The 17,810-nt window shown below is 46.0% G+C and overlaps 1 protein-coding gene across 6 annotated transcripts in view; it reads right to left on the bottom strand.

Annotated features, from left to right (window-relative positions):
- JADE1 (jade family PHD finger 1) overlaps positions 1-17,810 on the bottom strand; it is a 135,396-nt gene that overhangs the window by 36,753 nt on the left and 80,833 nt on the right. The window contains exons 1-3 of one of the 6 annotated variants that reach the window (XM_086612113.1): positions 17,772-17,810; positions 8,673-8,788; positions 7,748-7,902 (exon numbers count right to left, since the gene is read on the bottom strand). The exons of 1 other annotated variant lie outside the window; for it this stretch is intronic. The gene's annotated coding sequence lies outside the window, so the exon portion shown is untranslated. Of the gene's footprint in view, positions 1-2,722; positions 2,734-5,970; positions 5,994-6,112; positions 6,139-7,747; positions 8,050-8,672; positions 8,789-17,771 lie in introns of those variants that run through there. 4 more of the 6 variants (XM_086612115.1, XM_086612116.1, XM_086612117.1 and 1 more) reach the window with 4 other exon arrangements.

Below are 17,810 nucleotides of genomic sequence, written 5' to 3'. Positions count from 1 at the left end.
CACGCCACAAAGCAACTTCCCAAGCCCCTTCACAAAATGAATGCTTCTCTGCAGCAAGGAAGCAGCCAACCAAGCAGTGCCCTTGAACGCTGTATCTTCCATCCCAAACATTTCTACAGGCATTTCCGCCAAATTCTTACATCAGCCCCAAAAGGGCATTTGCTCACATGCTCTTCACGTGCAGAGTAAGCCCAATACTTGAGAACCTTACCACTGAGTCCATCAGCCCTAACGTAACAAAGGGTGCCGCATCCCCAAGCCAAACATTCCCTGAGCTTTCAGTGACTTGCAAATTCCTAAAAACCCAGCAACTTTTGTAAAGCATTTCCATTTCAGTTTCATTTCCTTGAAAGATAATTGTTTCTTCATGTTAAAACCATCCTTTCAGAACTCAGACCAACACACAGCATGCTGATAGCTATTCCTCCTGAGGACTCTATTATAACATTTACCTTTTTCTTTTTTGGGGGGAGGAGGAAGGGAGGAGGAGGCGACAGGGTGGGAATGTGGACTCAAGCAAATGCCAGCCTTCAACCAAACACAGCTTTACAGAAACAGATGTGACTCTGCTGGCAACGTTACTCCATTTCCAAGGGCGGTCAAAGCATCTAAGAGCACTTTGTGCAATCACGCCACCACAATATGGCACAGATGGGGCAGAGGTCGTGACTTTTTAGCCACCACGCACCTGCAGCTGAGATTGCCATGCCAGGGCAGGACTGGTCAGGCTGGCACAGCTCCCAGCGCACTCTGCCGCACTGCCCCAGAGCCTGAAGGCACTGTGCTTTAGAGAGACACATCACCAGTGGCTTTTCCATCCTTTTGCATCACGCTAGCTCTGAGAGCTAAGCTCCGAGTTTTACTCATTGATTAGGTACAAACTTCAAACATACAAAAGCGACCTGACTCACACGGTACAATCGCACAGATCATTTTTAAAGGCAAGATCACAACACCTTAAACATTTCTCTTGGCTACTGTATTTCGCAGAGAGCACTAAGCCTTCTTCAAAATACTTGTAAAATGCTATGCAAATTAAACTACTAGATCATAATTCAAAATAACAAATGTCAGGCCACTAAACAACATTTGGATTTACATGTCCTTGTGGAAACGAGCAACAAACATCTAACTCTACACAAATAACTAGATACAGTTAGGAATACAGACATTTCTGCCTACTTCCCAGTACTTGCTGGCAGATGTAGTGCAATAGGTTGGAATCAGCAACACGAAACAGTACAGCAAATTCACTATTTTTACCAGCATGCATTATCACACTCCTCTGTTCTTAGCTCTGCATGAGATTAACTTAAAAGAAACAACAAAACCCATGCTGGACAGCAATGTCAATATCCTTCCTTTTACTTTTTTCCTTCCACACTTAAGTCCTAGGAGTTACACGCGTAAGAGTGAAAAAAATCCTAATCCTTTTTCCTGGCTTCCTCAGAGCAGAAATCCAGACATTACCCCATAAAACTGGCATGGTAGTGTGCACACACGTACACCCTTGTGCAACACACCACAGAACTTTTCATGCTACTACTGTGCGGTTAAGAACACCGAATACTTTTTCACTCAGTTTGACCCCAAGTAGAGAGACGATCAAAGAGAAAGATGTAAAGTGTGTCAGTCTTTGTTATGCAAATAGCTACACAGAACCAGATTTAAAAAAATAATTATACATGAAAAAAATCTACATCCTCAGGTCAAAGGTTTTACATAGCACAAATCCTACTCAAGTATTTTAAGGGCTGTATAAACCTCTGGGTAAAAAAAGTGTATAATTCAAACTCTGACAGACAATTAAGTGTAACCGTGTTAACGGGTGTCACTATAATAAACTGCACTGAACAGCTGCAGTGACAGTATGGGAAGAAAGCAGAATTATGACAGATGTACACCCTGAAGACAAACTGAAAAACCAGCTTTTCCTGAACATAACTCACTAACTGCAATGAAACTAGGACCCAATTATCTCTAGGGCACAAGAAATTGCTTCAAAACACTTATTGTATAAATGGATGCAAAGTGTGACATAGTCTTAATGAAGGGGACAGTAGGTGAAGACATTTGGCTTCTACTACTGTATTCTTTTTAAGTAGCTTGTTTATGACACCACCCCCGTCTTCACCAACTGACACCGGACATCGCAAGGAAAAAAACCTGTTTTTTCCCCTCTATGCTCAGACAAACAAACAAACGAAAAAGAAAAGGAACTATATCAAAAATGTTATACTATTCAAATCCACCTAAAGCTTTGTAATTCCTCTTTATCATCCATGAAAGCTTTGATAAAGGCATTTTACAGTCACGATGATACAAGAAGAGTTCTTAAATTAAATACTACAGTAATATATAGCATAGTCCACAGTACAAAAAAAGCCACAGACCTTGTATTTGGAGAAAAGATCCTCCAAGTCTCATGGAACAAAAAAGTATGTTCCAATGCCAAGAGCATTCTCCACAAGGAATATTTCTACTGACTTCAGCACACCTATTCAAAATTTCACAAGTAAAGGCAGAAGCACAATTTGGACATATCAGCCCAACACTTCTTAGCAATTCACGTGCTCCTTCATGCACCTGTGCAAGTCAGCTCATAACATTACTTTACAATCTAGGCAGTGGCAGCAAATTATTCCCCAACTGTGCTGATGAAACTGACCGCCCAAAATCTTAAGCAATGACAAATGGGGCTCCGTGAATTAATTCAACCTACCCTGCACCCATTGCAGTTCATCTCTTCCATCTAGGAAAAGCTGTCAGCTTGGTCAGCTCCAGCTGAAAACAGGAGCGCAAAGCAGAACTACCAACCACATGGAGAAAACGTTTGAGGAAAGACTTCAGGTTTTTTTTACTATATTCTGTGAATTGGGAATGAAACCAGAGAAGCTGGAAGGGAAATCTGCAGCTGTGAGGGGAAAGGGAAGTTTATTATTATTATTTTATTTTAAACATATGTATTAAACATAGCTCAAAAGCAGGGAGCGAGTGGTATCTGAAGCCAGAGGGAAAAGCCTGCCACTAAAACATACAACCCTTGCTGTTTCAACAATATCCCACTGAGTGTGAGAAACCTCTAGAAATAGAATCATAACAAGCATATTTTGGCATAACTTTAATGAAGGTTTGCAAGTGTGGGCAGCTTTTGACTTACTTAAAAGTCAGCGCCTGCTTAAAAAGGAAATGATTCCAAATCACAGCTAAGTCTTTCTGTAAAAAGAAAAAAATACGGGCTAGCATAAAAGCATCTTCCTGCTTTAACATTAAAATGTCAACTGAAATGTGTCGCTAAACGCTATTATGATTTCTAATAGTACCTAACAGCTACTCAAGGAGAAGCAATCTATTTTTAACGCTCGTGTGCAGCCGCACAAACCAGTCGTTCGCATGTCACACACCGCCGGGTCTGTACCGGACCACTGACAGGTCTCGGGATCCCACGGACTTCACCACGGGTGAATCCAAAGAACTTTATTAGAATAAAGCTGTCGGCTGAAGGAAAAGAACGAGAGCGAGGGAGCGGGCAGTCGGAGCCGCGCACTCCGCCCGGGAAGCGCGGCTTTTTGAAATGGCCCCGCAGGTGAGCAGCGCCTCCGCCGATCCCGACGGGCGGCCGCCGCCCGCCGCGCCAACGGCTGCCGCCTCAGGGCCGCCCTTCCAGCGGGCGGGAGCCGAGGCTGGAAGAGTAAATTCAAAAGCGGCGCCTCACGCCCGCCGCTCGCCGGCTCCGGGCCGGCCGGGTGCCGCTCGGGGCGGCTCTCCTCCTCCTCCTCACGCAGCGATCCCACCTCGGCTCCCGGCCGGGGCGGGCGGCAGCTGCCCCGCCCGCCGGCCGTTAACGCCCGCGCCGAGGGCTCCCGGCGCCGAGCAGACGGTGCCGCCGGGCTAAACCTCCCCCGCAGGGGTGGCACCTTCCCGGGCAGCGCCACGGCCGCCGGTTGCCATTTGAAACGGCCCGGCTCGCCCCCCCTCCTCCTCCCGGCTCCCTCTCCTGCTCCTCCCCGCCGCCGGCCGCACCAATCCGCTCGGCCCCGCCTGCAAATCAAACTTGGTGCCCCCGGCTCCGCTCCCTCTCTCCCAAACCCCCGTCACTGCCGACAACGGCCGAAGCACCTTCCTCCCTCCCAGCCCCCGCCATCCCCACGCTGCGAGGGAGGGAGCGGGGAGGGGAGGCGGCGGGACGGCCGTTTGGCGGATTGAGCAGCAGCAGCACGGCGGAGACTTGAGCTCATTTTCTGTGTCTGTCTCTCCTCCCACTCCCAGACAGTTCTGGAAACTGTGTATCACCTCTTGTCACAGGAAACCAACCAGCAGGCGGTGCAAACAAACAAACACCCTTTGCCTCCACCCTCCCCAAAATAACGAACACCCACCGCCTACCGTTAATGAACGGGTGGGCGCGAACGGGAAGGGAAAATCAGGAGAGGAGGAAAAAAAATTTAAAAAATCATCCTCCGAGCAGACAACCACCCGAGCCCAGGGCCAGGCAGGGTGGCAGCGGCAGGGCGGCTTTGTCTAATTTCAGCAAGTGGAATAATCGCTGGAGCCGCACTCGCCTCCTCGGAGAGGCCGAGGGGGGACCGTTACACAGACACGGCGGTTATACGGCGCACCGCAGCCCAGACCCATGTCGCTTGCCAAGCCCCGGGGGAAGAGCGAAATCGCGGAGCTACCCTGACTGGCGCCCGAGCAACTTCAGGCGTTTGCCGCCGCTCCCCCGCGCTTGTTGTTCTGCTACGTTACGTTACGTTCGCCTCTCAACACCGCCGGTGATGTTCCGTTCCCCCGTAAACAAACTCCGGCACGGCAACGTCCTGTCCCGAGGCACCCGCCGAGCCGCGGGCGGGGGGCCCGCCCCCCCCGCGTCGTCCCGAAGTTTGCACCGCGCCCCTCTCCGTGCCTGCTCCTGACAGCGTCCCGCTCTCGCACTTCCAACTCCCCGACTCGGGGCAGGAGCACGGCGCTGCGAGGCCGCCGTGCACCTGCTGGCCGCTGCCCCGGCCCGACGGCAGGGATGCCGTCCCCCTCAGCGGCGGGCCCGGGCTGCTCCGCACGCCTCCGCCGCGCACAAGCTCTCACACACGTGCACTTCGGGGCTCTCGCAAGTCGCTCTCCAGCAGGAGACACCGTGCGCTCGCCTGGGGGAGCGGGCGGGCAGGCGGTGACCGGAGCACCTCTGACAGCCGCCGCTCTCCACCGCCGGCAGAACACCCGCCGGTGCCCCAGAGCGCACCTTCCTGCGCCCATCGAGGACGCGACTAACTGGCTGCGGCTCTCCCGCTCCGCAGGGCAACTTCTACTTAATTTCACCGATGAGCAGTTTTTATGCTTTCCAAGCATTTTTTTTTTACCCCCTGTGAGCAAAAGACAAGTGCGACCAGGCGGGTCGGCGTAACTACAAAGCTGCTCCTGCACATAAACACCTCCTCCCCCCACGCACGCTCCCGCCCTCGGCGAGAGAGACATGTGGGTGACACGGTGACAGACACTGGCCATGGTTCCCCCCGCCTTCTCCCTGCGCATCAGGATCCGAGCAGGACCTGCGCTCTGCCATTGCCATCTGTCTACCAAGTTGCTCCAACGCTTCCTACTTTCCGCGGAGGGTGATGCCCAGCGATGCGCCCGAGGCGCCCTCCCCGCCGCAGCCTGCAGCGATGCCCGAGGCGCGGGGCCGGGAGCGCGGCACGCCGTCAGCTCACTCGGCCGCGGCACCTTCCAGGCTGCGCGCTCCTTACTTGCCGGCGCCGGAGCCCGCAGCGCAACAAAAAGCCGCCCGCCGCTGCCGGCACCGGCCCGCCGCGCCCAGCAGCAGCGCAACCTCCGCTCCCTCCTCCCACCGCCCCGTCCCTCCCGCCCGCCCCAGCCCGGCACAAGTTGCTTGTGGGATAGCGGAGCCGCAACTCGGCCGCCTCCCCTCGCCCCGTACCGAGCCGCACGGCTCTTGGCGCCATGTTAATGACGTACTATCTTATTTCCACTAGGCAGCGACCTTCGGCACGAAACTGCTCTCTCGCCGCCTCCAGAGCGACAAAAAAAACATCAAATATGGCTGTGCTGGCGGCTCCCCCGGCTGGCGCTGCGGCGGGGCGGCGGCGGGCACGGTTACCTGCTGGCGGCGGCGGCGGCGGCGGGGCGGCGGCGAGGACGGGCGGCGCGGCCGGGCTCCCCCTGCGCGGAGGGCTCGGGGCCGCCTCATGAGTTCGGCGCGGCGCCGGGGAGCGGGCGCGGAGAGCGGCTCCCTGCGCCACACACACACACGCGCCCGCGCTCCCTCTCGCACACACAGAGACTCCCTCTGACTGACGTTTGTACTTGTTATGGAGGAAGGACTCCGTGAATCAAACTCGTTTCTGGGTCACTGCTGCCACAGGGGGGAGCTGCTTTAATCCCCTGCCAAAACGGGAAGGCGAGGGAAGGGGGGGGAATAGTAATAACGTAGCGCCGGCGTGGGGAGGCGGCGGCGGCGGCCCGGGGGGAGCCGCCGTTAACTCTTGGCGGGCCCGGGCGGAGCAGCGCAGCAGCGCGGGGGGGTCCCGCCTGCCGGGGAGGCTCTCGCCGCCGTCTCCCCCTCTCCCTCGGCGGCGGGCGGCTTCCCGCGGGGCTCCGCGCTCCCTGTGCGCCGACCTGGCCGGAGCCCGGCGGTGCGCGCTCGCCCGGCTCCTGCCGCCTCCGCGCCTGTTTCCAAGCGGGCTCGGAAGTGAAGCCAGGAGGCAACGTTGCAAGGCTGGCAGCTGGGAAACGGTTCGTGTCTGCACCCGGATCCCGCCTGTGGCACTGCTGGCGTTATCCTGCAACAATTAACTCTCCTCTCCGAAAAATTTAAGCCGATTTCACAACCAGGAATTAGAACGCTGCACAGGCTCCCTGTGCGTAACGCATAATTCACTATTTTTCAGGCAGAGAAACTGAGGCACGTAAGAGTTAAACGCTGTGGCCACATACATAGCGCATAATTGCCAGGGCAAGAATAAAACTGCAGGCTCCCTATTCTCAGCCCCCGGCGTTATCCCTCCAGCTCCCTAACTTTGATACTCCTCAAAGACTAGAAAGAGCTAACACATACCGCGGTTCAGTTCACATCTTTCTAGCAGGAAACGAAATTATCCTAAATTGGCACCAAATTACACACTAAATTTCCCATTATCAAAAAGTATGTTTGAATGCAGATTTCTTTATTTTCCACAGAAAACGTTTTACCTCACACCACGCACCTGCGCTCCCTCAGTGAAGGAGAACTCCCCCTTTGGAGCAGAATTCCTGAGCAAATACAGGATGAGGTAATAAACACTACGGAAAAGATTCATCATAATCTCGGCAACAGAATTAAGGTGATCTGTGGAAAGTAATCCCCGTAGTATGCAAATACAAATTAATGCAGCCCCCACAGCAATATTAGTCAGCCAAAGAATCACACCTTAGTTCAAAAGAGGAATTGGGTCGTTACTCATCCATGCAAACCAAGGCATTTATCCTGATGTCTCACCCACCTACCTAGCCAATAATGAAACAGTACTTACATTGCTACACATCCTAAAGAGTTGTAGTTTACTATAAAAATATCCTTTCCTCCACCCAAGATATTTTTTTCACTGTGAAAATAAGACAGTTGTGGTTTTTTCATAGAACACCCTGAACTATCTTCAGGGTTTTAGAGCCTAAACTAAGACTTTGATTCCCCTTGTTTTCATCTCCATTAAAATAAAAAAACACACGCACATTCTCTACGTTCTCACACGCTTACCTTGGCATCCAGACCTGTGAGGATACCTGACGGAGTAGCTTTGCACACATCAGCAGTCTAACTAGAAGTAGCTCCACTGATGTCATTCACGTTCGCAGGATCAGGGCCTTCGCTTTTTGCCATTCGTGGTACAGCCATCAGGCATCTGTGATCATCTGTGCGACACACCAGATGGTATTATCTGATAAAATAGTCCACTCATTGCCAGAATTGCATTCGTGCACCCATCATCTTAACCTCCAAGGTTCCAGGAACCTACTCCAAGCACTCATGTTCAATACTTCCAGAGGAGTCAGTGACTGGCGACTCTGTTGGTCTGTATTATCTGCAGAGCATGTGCCCGCTGCTGTACTATGGCATCAACCCCGTCATAGATTAGGTCAGAGCTTTTTCACTCAGTGGTCTGCAGGTCCCTTGGGAGCTCATGGACGACTACTCATAGATCCATAAAAAGTAATCAAGATTAGCAAAGCTACTGTCAGTTGGCATTTACTCTACAGAGGTACGCACCTCTACTAGATAAATATGATTTTTTTTTAATATTGCCCATTGTAAAAGACTGAAGAGTAGCAGGAAATGCTCTTTGTCCCACTTTTCTGAATTCTTTCCAAAAAAGTTGAGAACTGGCTTCTGAGAAAACCTTAAATGTGAATGCGTCTAATTTCTAAAGACAAGTAATAGAAACTTTGCTGTCTCAAACTCCTTAGATTTGAGGCAATATTTTTGGGTTTTTTTTTCTGTAATTAGTTTTCCTTTACATATACAGCCAAGTTTAAGTTACATCTTGTATTTTAGGAAACATTTCTCTTGGAAGCCATGCAAGGCCATACATGTACGAACAGAATATGAATGTTTGCAAAACGGTGGGCTGTGTTTTAGAAAGTAGTGCCTAAAAATGCTGTCTAAATTACTGTAGAAAACTCACCAAATGTGAGCCCTCTGTGATGTAAAAACAGCCAGTCCAGCCTGTATGAGGAAGGTAATGCAACTGGAACAAAGATGGTCTTTCATCTCTGTGTGCAGCACATCACTGAGACTGTTCTGGAAAATATTTTAAAAGGAAATATTGAAAAATTGAAGGGCTAGTAGCTGAAAGAATAATTTTGGAAATTAATGGAAAACACTTCACAAATAAAAGGTTATACCTTGTACTGCTTCAACACTACAGGTATGAAGTTGTATACTAGCATAGCTATGGTCAAACAGGAAAGAACATGATAGAACACACCAGAGTAAGCCACTGGCATCATTATTACAACAGTGCTAAAAAAAAAAAAAAAATAATCTACATATGGTCTAAATAAAGTGATGAGTTGTTCACTGCAGAATCAGCTTTAGCAGCTTACGACACCATTACGACTCCTGCCTGAGAACACCAGCAGCACACACCGCAACGGACTGTATCAGTGATCCTCACGTGCTTCCCTGCGAACAGTGCCAGAGCCCGCAGGCTCCCTACGATGGAACAGAGGAGGATGGTAAAAGGAAGCCACGCGGGGCAAAGAAAGGGAGTCTTAATTCTGTGTTAAACATCTGATCGCAGTCGGACTCTATAAAAACTGGGACTCAAAACAGTGAGGGATGACCTCACAGTAGTCTTCTGCTGCTGCCTGGTAAAATTCAAGGTGATGGGTACAGCTTTGCTGCAGGTAGAGTCAGTAAAAGTTTTGCTATGGGAATCAGTGGGGCCAGAATTTCACTCGTCATCTCTACTAGATATTTATTCTCTCAGCAAAGCAGGCATTTTGTTGTAATAAATAACGCCATTAGACTGTGCCTCACTCGGCCATCTTTGTATCAGCATTAACACTCATTCCAGGAGCATTCAAAGAATTTGTCTCAGACTTGGAGTCAGGCTTTGTGCTAACACACAGAACTTCTGGTCCCATCTTCATCAGATATAGTCACTTATATATTCAATTTTATTTAAATTTTTTGATCTTTTGTATGGTTTCTTAATGTCTCCCTTTTCAGTGTCATTTCTGAGCAGATGCACAAAGCCAAGGAAATAATATGTGGCTTTTTAGCACTTTTTTCCCCAGCCTTTCATGGAAACCTGTTGCTGCAGCAGTGTCTGATAAAATATTTTTACTTACTTCTTTCTTCTTTTTAAAAAAAAAAAAACTTGATAATACTCCTTTTACACTTGGAATCTTTTCTACTAATTCTTGCAGAGTCTCTGCACATGAAGGTGGAGCTAATGAAGTTGGGTTTCTCCCCACTGTTAAACTTAACCCAGGTATCATTCAGAACTCAAAACTGTTCTTTTGCTCTTTTGGCTCCAGTTTTTAAGACCTTCCACTTCCATTTTCTTCTCCTTTATTTTTAAGATTAGAAACTTCAGGGGAGGAACACAGTATGGATCCAAACCAGCACTGTCAAGACTTTAGCTGGTACGTGAAATCTTCAAGAGTAAGAACTTCGGAAAGCTTTCACATCTCCTGTGAGAGATGTATGTACTGCAGAGAGATAAGACAGATGCACAGTTGGGCCAAATCCTGTTGAGGTCCATTTTGTCTCTAGTTGGTCTACTCACATGAGCAAGGGAAAAAAAAGATTTTGACTCATGCGTATGTAAATCTATGCCACTTAGGAATTACCTAAGTGCAATATTTTTAACTCCTGCAGAAATAAAACTTGCTCACGCGGCTTACGTATAGACCATAGAGCAACACGGTTGTCAGTTTTGTCTAATTCAAATACATCATTTATGGCAACGTGGCACCTGACCATTTCACAAAATTATGCACAAAAAAGTTAATTTGTGCTCTGGCTTTTTCTTCCTTCTCCTTATCTACAAGCACTGAATTTTTGATGTGTCTGGATTAGGGGGGGGTCAAAAAGACTAAGCTCAGGTGGTATGTTATTTCCTTTTACTTTGAAGCTGAGGTTTACAGCTACCAGGATGGCTTGTGGGAGTGATTTGCAGATTCACAGGCCATGCTCGGAAGATATGCTTTCTCCTGCGCTCACAAGCCGTATTCTTCTAGTTTATAGTTCCTTTCTTTTATTGAAATGTAGTTGTTGTGAGAGGTCATTAACTGGGTGTATGAGCCAGTAACCCAGTAAGCAGAAGCTGTGCCATTAGGGGATGAGGATGGAGACGGAAATTAATCTTAGAGCTGAACTTCGTGTTTAACATGCTATCAGACTGGATGCTTGCAACAGAGAGACTAGTGTAGTCTTTTAAATGACAAAACTTGAGAAGTAGAGATTATCGTATTCATTTTATGTGTGGGTAGGCAGGGGCATACAAAGGTTAAATCACTTGCACAAGTCACATGTTAAGTCAGCATTAAAACTGAGAATAGAAATCTGAAGTCATGCCTCTCAGTCCAAGGTTTCTAATGATTAAACTATACCCTCTCCTTTGGCCTGGTCTGTAGCACATACCACGGTACAAAGTATACCTCCATGACATTTTGCACATAGATAGCTTAAAATATTTTTGTGAGTCAAACACCAGCATTGCACAAATATGCGGCCGCTGACGTTGTATATTCAGGGGAACAGGGAATTGGGAACAGGTATGCCCAGTAGGTAAAATTTCCTAAATTCCAAAATCTAAAAGCACAGCTACTGAAATCAAGTGTTTCTGAATTATTCTAATTGAAAACAGAAGCTGACAGGAAACCAGTAGAACAAAACCTCAAGGGGAGAACTAGAAGCAGGCAGTTGACTTGCAGGTCTGCGAGTTAAGCAGGATGAAGCTGGTGCATCACCTTGAAGGTAAACACCACAATCTTCTACACGACAAGTGAAGCAATTAGCAGCCAAGGTAATGCCCTAAGTACAGGAAGAATGGATTGTGAAAACCCCGGGCAGGTGAGAGTTTAGCAGCAACAGATCCAGTCTCAGTTGAAGTATATACATGTGCCTATCTGGCAGCTCATCAAGCAACATTACACTGGCTAATCTAAATGAACTTCGATATTAAATTGTGTTTGTGCAGGCAGAAATCATGTAGTGAGAGAAAGGTGCTGTGAAAAGACTCATAGAAGCGTTCAAAAGAATCTGATTACGAATTTTCCGATTGCAGAGTGTGTCCTGATAACCGGTTGCTCAAAGTGGAGGAGAGGTACCAGTTTATTGGGGAAGTACAAGAAAAATCAATTTCTTTTTTCAGTAACAACCTAGTGCCAAAATGATTTTAAAAAATAATAATTTAAAAAGGCAACTTAAAATCTGAATCCTTAAGATCAGAAAAATATTAAATAAAAAAAAAATCAGCTGTTGAAATTGCACTGAGCAGCTTGTAGTAACATTTCTGGAAAGAGCAGAAACCTTGGAAGTAGCTTCCCCTGTGGTCCTTCTGGGTTCCACTCGGTACTTTATGGAATTGTCCCAGAGTTGCTTTTATTTGTGGTCTCTCCTTGGAGAGCGTCTTCCAAACGTGATGACTCACAGTTCATTGAATGTAAAGCTGTTTCCAGACCATGAAACTGAGGTCTGCCACAAGGGCCAAGAGATCATACACCCTCTGTGCAGAAAACGGACCTAGGACAATTATACATAAGTTACAACGCAGAGGAGATACTCTGTTTATCCTTAGTGGACATAGCTCTCTCTCCTCAGTTTACCACTTTATCAGTTTCCATGCTTGAAATCCCCCGTGGGGGATGTCTCAATCACAGTTTTGACAAAGGGCAAATTTTCTCCCTTAATAGTTAAGAGGTCCACTGATTTCAGATGCAGTTGTCCTGAAACCTACTTCAAATATGAGTAACTTTAGCTCCATAGTACACACAGACAAGGCAACAAGGGTATAAAGAAGCCATCACTTCTAAATAAAGAAAATGCTAGTCAAACAAATAGGCAACTGTTGTTTACTTCAGCTATTTTACTTAACCAATTATATGTTTTAGAAATTAAGTCGTCCAATGTTTTAACACACAGGAAAAATGATTAATAAAAAATGATTAACTAAATTAAATGTCTTTTTCTTGTGGCAGTATCGATCGCTGAGCTTTTCTACAAGCTTCATGGCATAAGTAAGCACTTCATTTTTTAAGTTTAGAAAGTTTTAATCAGCATAAATGTAATATAAGGTGCCTCACGTACTTCCGTTTCACTACCATATATGTATTCAGAGGTTCAACACTAGCAAACAGGACTCGGAACAAGAGGCTCAGAATATCCAGGACAAAAGAACCTTTACACAGGAAGGGAAGTTGAGTCCTTCTCTAACCTCCCTCCCTCCATCTTTCACCCCCGAAAAAGGGCGGGGGGATACTGGGATAACCAGGGCAGCTTATCCCGTGTATCAATGGGCCACACAACCTCGCAGCACCCAGCCCTAGCTGACTGCCTCTGTCTCTGGCTGGCATTAATACAGACCCAAAACAGAGTCCACACTGTCATGCTTCCGCTTTGCTAAGAGCTTATCGGAAACACAAGCTCAGTAAAAAGTTCACAAACGTAAGAAAAAGCCACGGCACCCTTATCAAGTAGAGCTTTATTATCTGTTTTGCAAATAAGACATTGAGACATAATGGTAGAGAGATACAAATGAAAACGCCCCTGGCAAAGCAAAGAGACTCGATCTGGTGATTCAGCCCTAACATATGACAATAGCATAATCCTTCAGTGCTGTGTGGAACATACACAACACAAAAGGTCAACTATCCTTAACGCGGCATTTGCACACTGGATGTGTCTAACTCCAAATTTCTGCCTCAGACTTTAGGGGAGCAATGAGAGTTGTAGGAGGTGGCAGAGCCTTTGCACATGAGGATGTTCAGAGGCAGAACCTCAAATAGCTGCATAGTAAATTTTTAGTGCACATAATGTAAGCATACAGGATGCAAAGAGCCCTCAAGTCATTTCATACCATTTATAACAGTAATTCTGAAGTTCCTTTTTTTTTTGTGGACAAAGGAGTTTATTGTTTAGTTAGAAGTTACATCTTCTTCGTTACTGCTCAAAGCCGAGTCTGCCACAAATCTGTTTAACTAAGCACACAGTGAAGAATGAAGAAAACTTGGAAATCAAATCATTACTGTGGCTCCTGTGAACTTTGCTTCACTAAGCAAGAAAACCTGCAGCAAACAAAATAGTCTCTGACCTTCCAGAACAGCATTTAAAAAAAAAAAAAAGTCTGATCTGCTTACATGGGCAGATTTTGGCACAGGGTAAACATCTATGTTTGCTCCTCAAATTGCACAAGTCGGGAAAGAAAACCTCTCTCTCTTTTACCCAGGACATGCTTTTAAACTTTTGTACATTTATGTTTCTTCGACAATCTGAGGCTGGTTACGTTCTTCACATGGAAGGGCACGTACTGGGGCAAAGCAAACGTGCCAACTGCCTGTAATCTGGTATCTCTAAAGGAGGAACGGGCACATCCTGCAGCACACATATCCTTACGTAACTGCCAAAACCACCGCTCCAGCCGACGCGGCTTCTCAAATATTCAGGCAGCCGTAGCAGCATCTCTGCCCTCGGCCAAAGCTAAAGGTGAGCCCACAGTGTCTCAGATCTCTTCTGGAAACGGGCCCAGCTACTTAAGGGAGCCAGGCAGAGTCTTCAGCCACAGCACACGAAAGGGGAAAAAAGTTTACAGAAGATAAGTTCAGAAAGCCTGAAAGAGCACCTGCCGTGTAGCAGGCAGTCCCATGCAGAGTACAGCTCGTACCGGCACTCTGGTGTAGTGCTTTGGGTCAAAAACATCTGTAATAAAGCACATATTGACTGATAGGCTGGACAGACGCACGGAGGGAGCGAAGGGATTTTTCCTCTCCCAACATACCCTGAAAGAGGGCAGATTTAGATTAGATCTAAGGAAGAAATTTTTCACTCTGAGGTTGGCGAGGCACTGGAACAGGTTGCCCAGAGAAGTTGCAGATGCCCCATCCCTGGAAGTGTTCAAGACCAGGCTGGATGGAGCTTTGAGCAACCTGATCTAGAGTAAGGTGTTCCTGCCCATGGCAGAGGGGTTGGAACTAGATGATCTTTGAAGTCCCTTCCAACCCAAACCATTCTATGATTCTAACTGGCACGAGAGCCTAGAGCAATGATTTGGCTCTATCTTTACATGTTTATATTTATTTCCTGCTTTTCAAAGAGCTGCTCCTGTGGGTTCTCTGGGGTCTGCCCGTTTTTAAGGAAATTAAGCATCTTTCATGACTGCCTTAATGAAACCTTGCAAGCATTGTGCACTCAGTAGTGCCTGACACATGCCTCAGACATCCTAGTTATCTTGTTTGCAGAACTTCCATTTCAGTGAAGGAAATCAGTGACCAAACCTTGGGCAACATAATGAGAGCCCAAGATCACCCACCGACTGTGTAAGCCCTGTCGTTTCCTGCGAGCAGAATGAGTAAGTACTGAAAATGCGTACTTCTGTCACGTACTGTCCCCAGCGAAGGAGCACCATTGACTGAGTAAGCTTTTTACCCTTCAGAATACAATTAACATCAGCTGGTTAAATGTTTTAAATCCTTTTAAATTTGCCAAAGATATGCTAATACCCTGAATTCTGTATTTTTCCATGAAAAACTAGCAGTCCAGAAAATCAAGCTAAAGCAAACACACAAAATCCTTTTCTACTACATGCACACATGCACGCTTTGTTTTTGTGAGTTCATCTCGAAGTCAGGAGATCTCAAAGCCCACCTAAGGGAAGAAGACACTGATACTCATCTTATTTTAAAAATTCCTTCCACGTACCTGCAGTTTGTAAGCAACTATTGAAACCAAAAGCATGAGTTGAAATTCTCATTTCACTGGGAATGAGTGTTTATGCCACTAGCTTCCCAGGAGTTAGGATTTTTCCTGAGCCTATGTTTTGTAATTACAGAGAATTCTATATAGCAATTGCCATTCAAAGTGTATGATAATATTAGTAAGTTCATGTATCAAACACAACACATTGTACTCTGATTGAGGACCACCATCTCAGCCTGAACATTGCACCAGGAATTAGTTGACAGAGGGTTCAAAAGCTGCACGTCATTTCCAGCATATGCACCAAATGAAATCATACTTAGCAAGATGTCTGCCACACTAACCCTGTTTACTTTTCATAGCACAAAAATAGACACATTTAACCCCATGAAAATTTAGGCCAGGTCTGAGAGCATTAAGCACAAGTAAAGCAAAAATGTGCTAGGTTACTGAGATGAGGTTCAAAGGACTTTGATGTCCAAGGCTAAAAACATAGTTCAGCAAATTCTTGCTCATTTGTCTGGCTCTGGAATAGTCTAAACTTACTTAGTACCTCCCTGCATGATTGCAACATTCCTTGAAGATCTCCAGCTCTTACTTTTTTTGGCATGATCTGAACTGCTTGAGTTTGCATAACGAGGTCATGGCTTCAGTCTCAGCCCAAGGAAGCCAGATGGGCTGATCTAGGGCTACCTATTGGTTAGATGCTTCCACTTTCTTAAAGCTGAATTTCGCAACTCTCTGCTGGAGAGCCAAAGGGCCTGCTTGTTCTCATGCTGCTGCATGGCTCCTATGTGCTTCATTGCACAACTTTAATAAAAGGGATGGAGAACACACATTTCAGCCCAAGTTTTGGACTAAATCATTATATCTCATATCTCTGTACTTACTGGTTTTGCTCTGTCTACACTATTTTTTTTAAAACTGCAGGAAAAAACTCTTAATGCTTGACTCATTTTTTAAAATTACACTAATATTTTAGGTCTGAGACTTACATAAGACTTTTGCTAGATATGCTACAAACATAGGACACCAGCTGAAAATATCTTAACATTTTTTATATTTTTAACATCTATTAATAAAGCCAGTACGTTCAGTTTACACTTCCCTATTGAGAAATCATTTTGTTCCAGATACAGGAAAATCTCCTGTATTTTTGCAAGGCCACAGCTTGCAAAAATTAACAAACAATACTTTTTCTAAGAGATTAGGTTCATAAGTATGTTACACTGCTTGACAGTGACAACAAACCACATTAATTTCCTCAAGAAAAAAAACACTTTTGCAAGAAACAAGTTTTTTTTCTTTGCACTAAGGTTACGTCACTTATCTCTTGGGTACAGATGACACTAATAACCATGTGCCTGTACTCCAGCTAAATTATCAGTTTCCTTTAAATAGTTTGAGGGAAGAAAAACAGCAAGAATGCTGTTTAGGAAAGAAGGAAGGCTTGGTCTTGAATCTAATTTCAAAAATTCTTTCGGTTTAGACTCCAAATTTTGTTCTACAGGTTTCACATTCAAAAATGTATCATTTGTGCATGCAGACTCAGTAGCTGCATATGTAGCTACCCAAACTGCACACGCTGTTGGCACAGTGCCTGCGCGCACTACAGCTGTCTCTAGACAAATTCTAGCCATTCACCCCAAGCATTTCAAATAATCTCCACCCTTTAGGAGACCACTCTTTGCCTTTGTGGGAGATACATATTTTAATCCTGAAGTCACTGGTCCTCATGAGTAGCATTATGTTTTCAAATGACATTACACAGAAGCATGCATACCCAAATGTTTGTAAATCAAGTTCTGAAGAGGACACCTTAATCCCTTGAGTCCCATAAAATGCATCACAGTTCAAAAATTGTCTCATATAGTTGCTGTGTAGAAGACTTGAGAAAGATCAGGTAGGTGAGGCTTTAAAAAACAAAAAAAAGGGTAATTCTGTTCAATTTCAGGTTGCAGAATGTCCTGTACCACTGAATTAACTGCTGATGCTTCAGCTGAGTCCTCCACATCTCTACAAACACCCTCTAAAGCTAAAAGAGTATTTATCTCCCCATAACAGAGGGTTCTGTCCACCAGGATTCAGCTAAACATTCAGGTCCTGTTCACGATCAGAATTTCACAGCCAAATACAGGTAGTACCAAGAGCATTCTAAGATTTCTACAGCAAAATGTAATGACTTCATTTTAATAGGTAAACACGATGAGCTCCACAATCGACTGCTGAGGCATTAGAGATCATTAAGCCCCACAGAGAAAGCACTAACATCCTGCAGTATCAAATTGTTTATCACTAATTTACAGAGACTGAATCCACAAATACATTTCTATCAATTTGTAGTTGCTTAATTAATTACCTATATTAAGCAAATTAAACTGAAGTATGCAGCGAGTAC

This window comes from Tauraco erythrolophus, chromosome 5 (assembly GCF_009769465.1).
Source record: "Tauraco erythrolophus isolate bTauEry1 chromosome 5, bTauEry1.pri, whole genome shotgun sequence".
Taxonomy (NCBI): Eukaryota; Metazoa; Chordata; class Aves; order Musophagiformes; family Musophagidae; genus Tauraco; species Tauraco erythrolophus.
The sequence above is the reverse complement of the archived record's forward strand: the minus strand, read 5'-3'. Positions and strand labels throughout refer to the sequence as shown.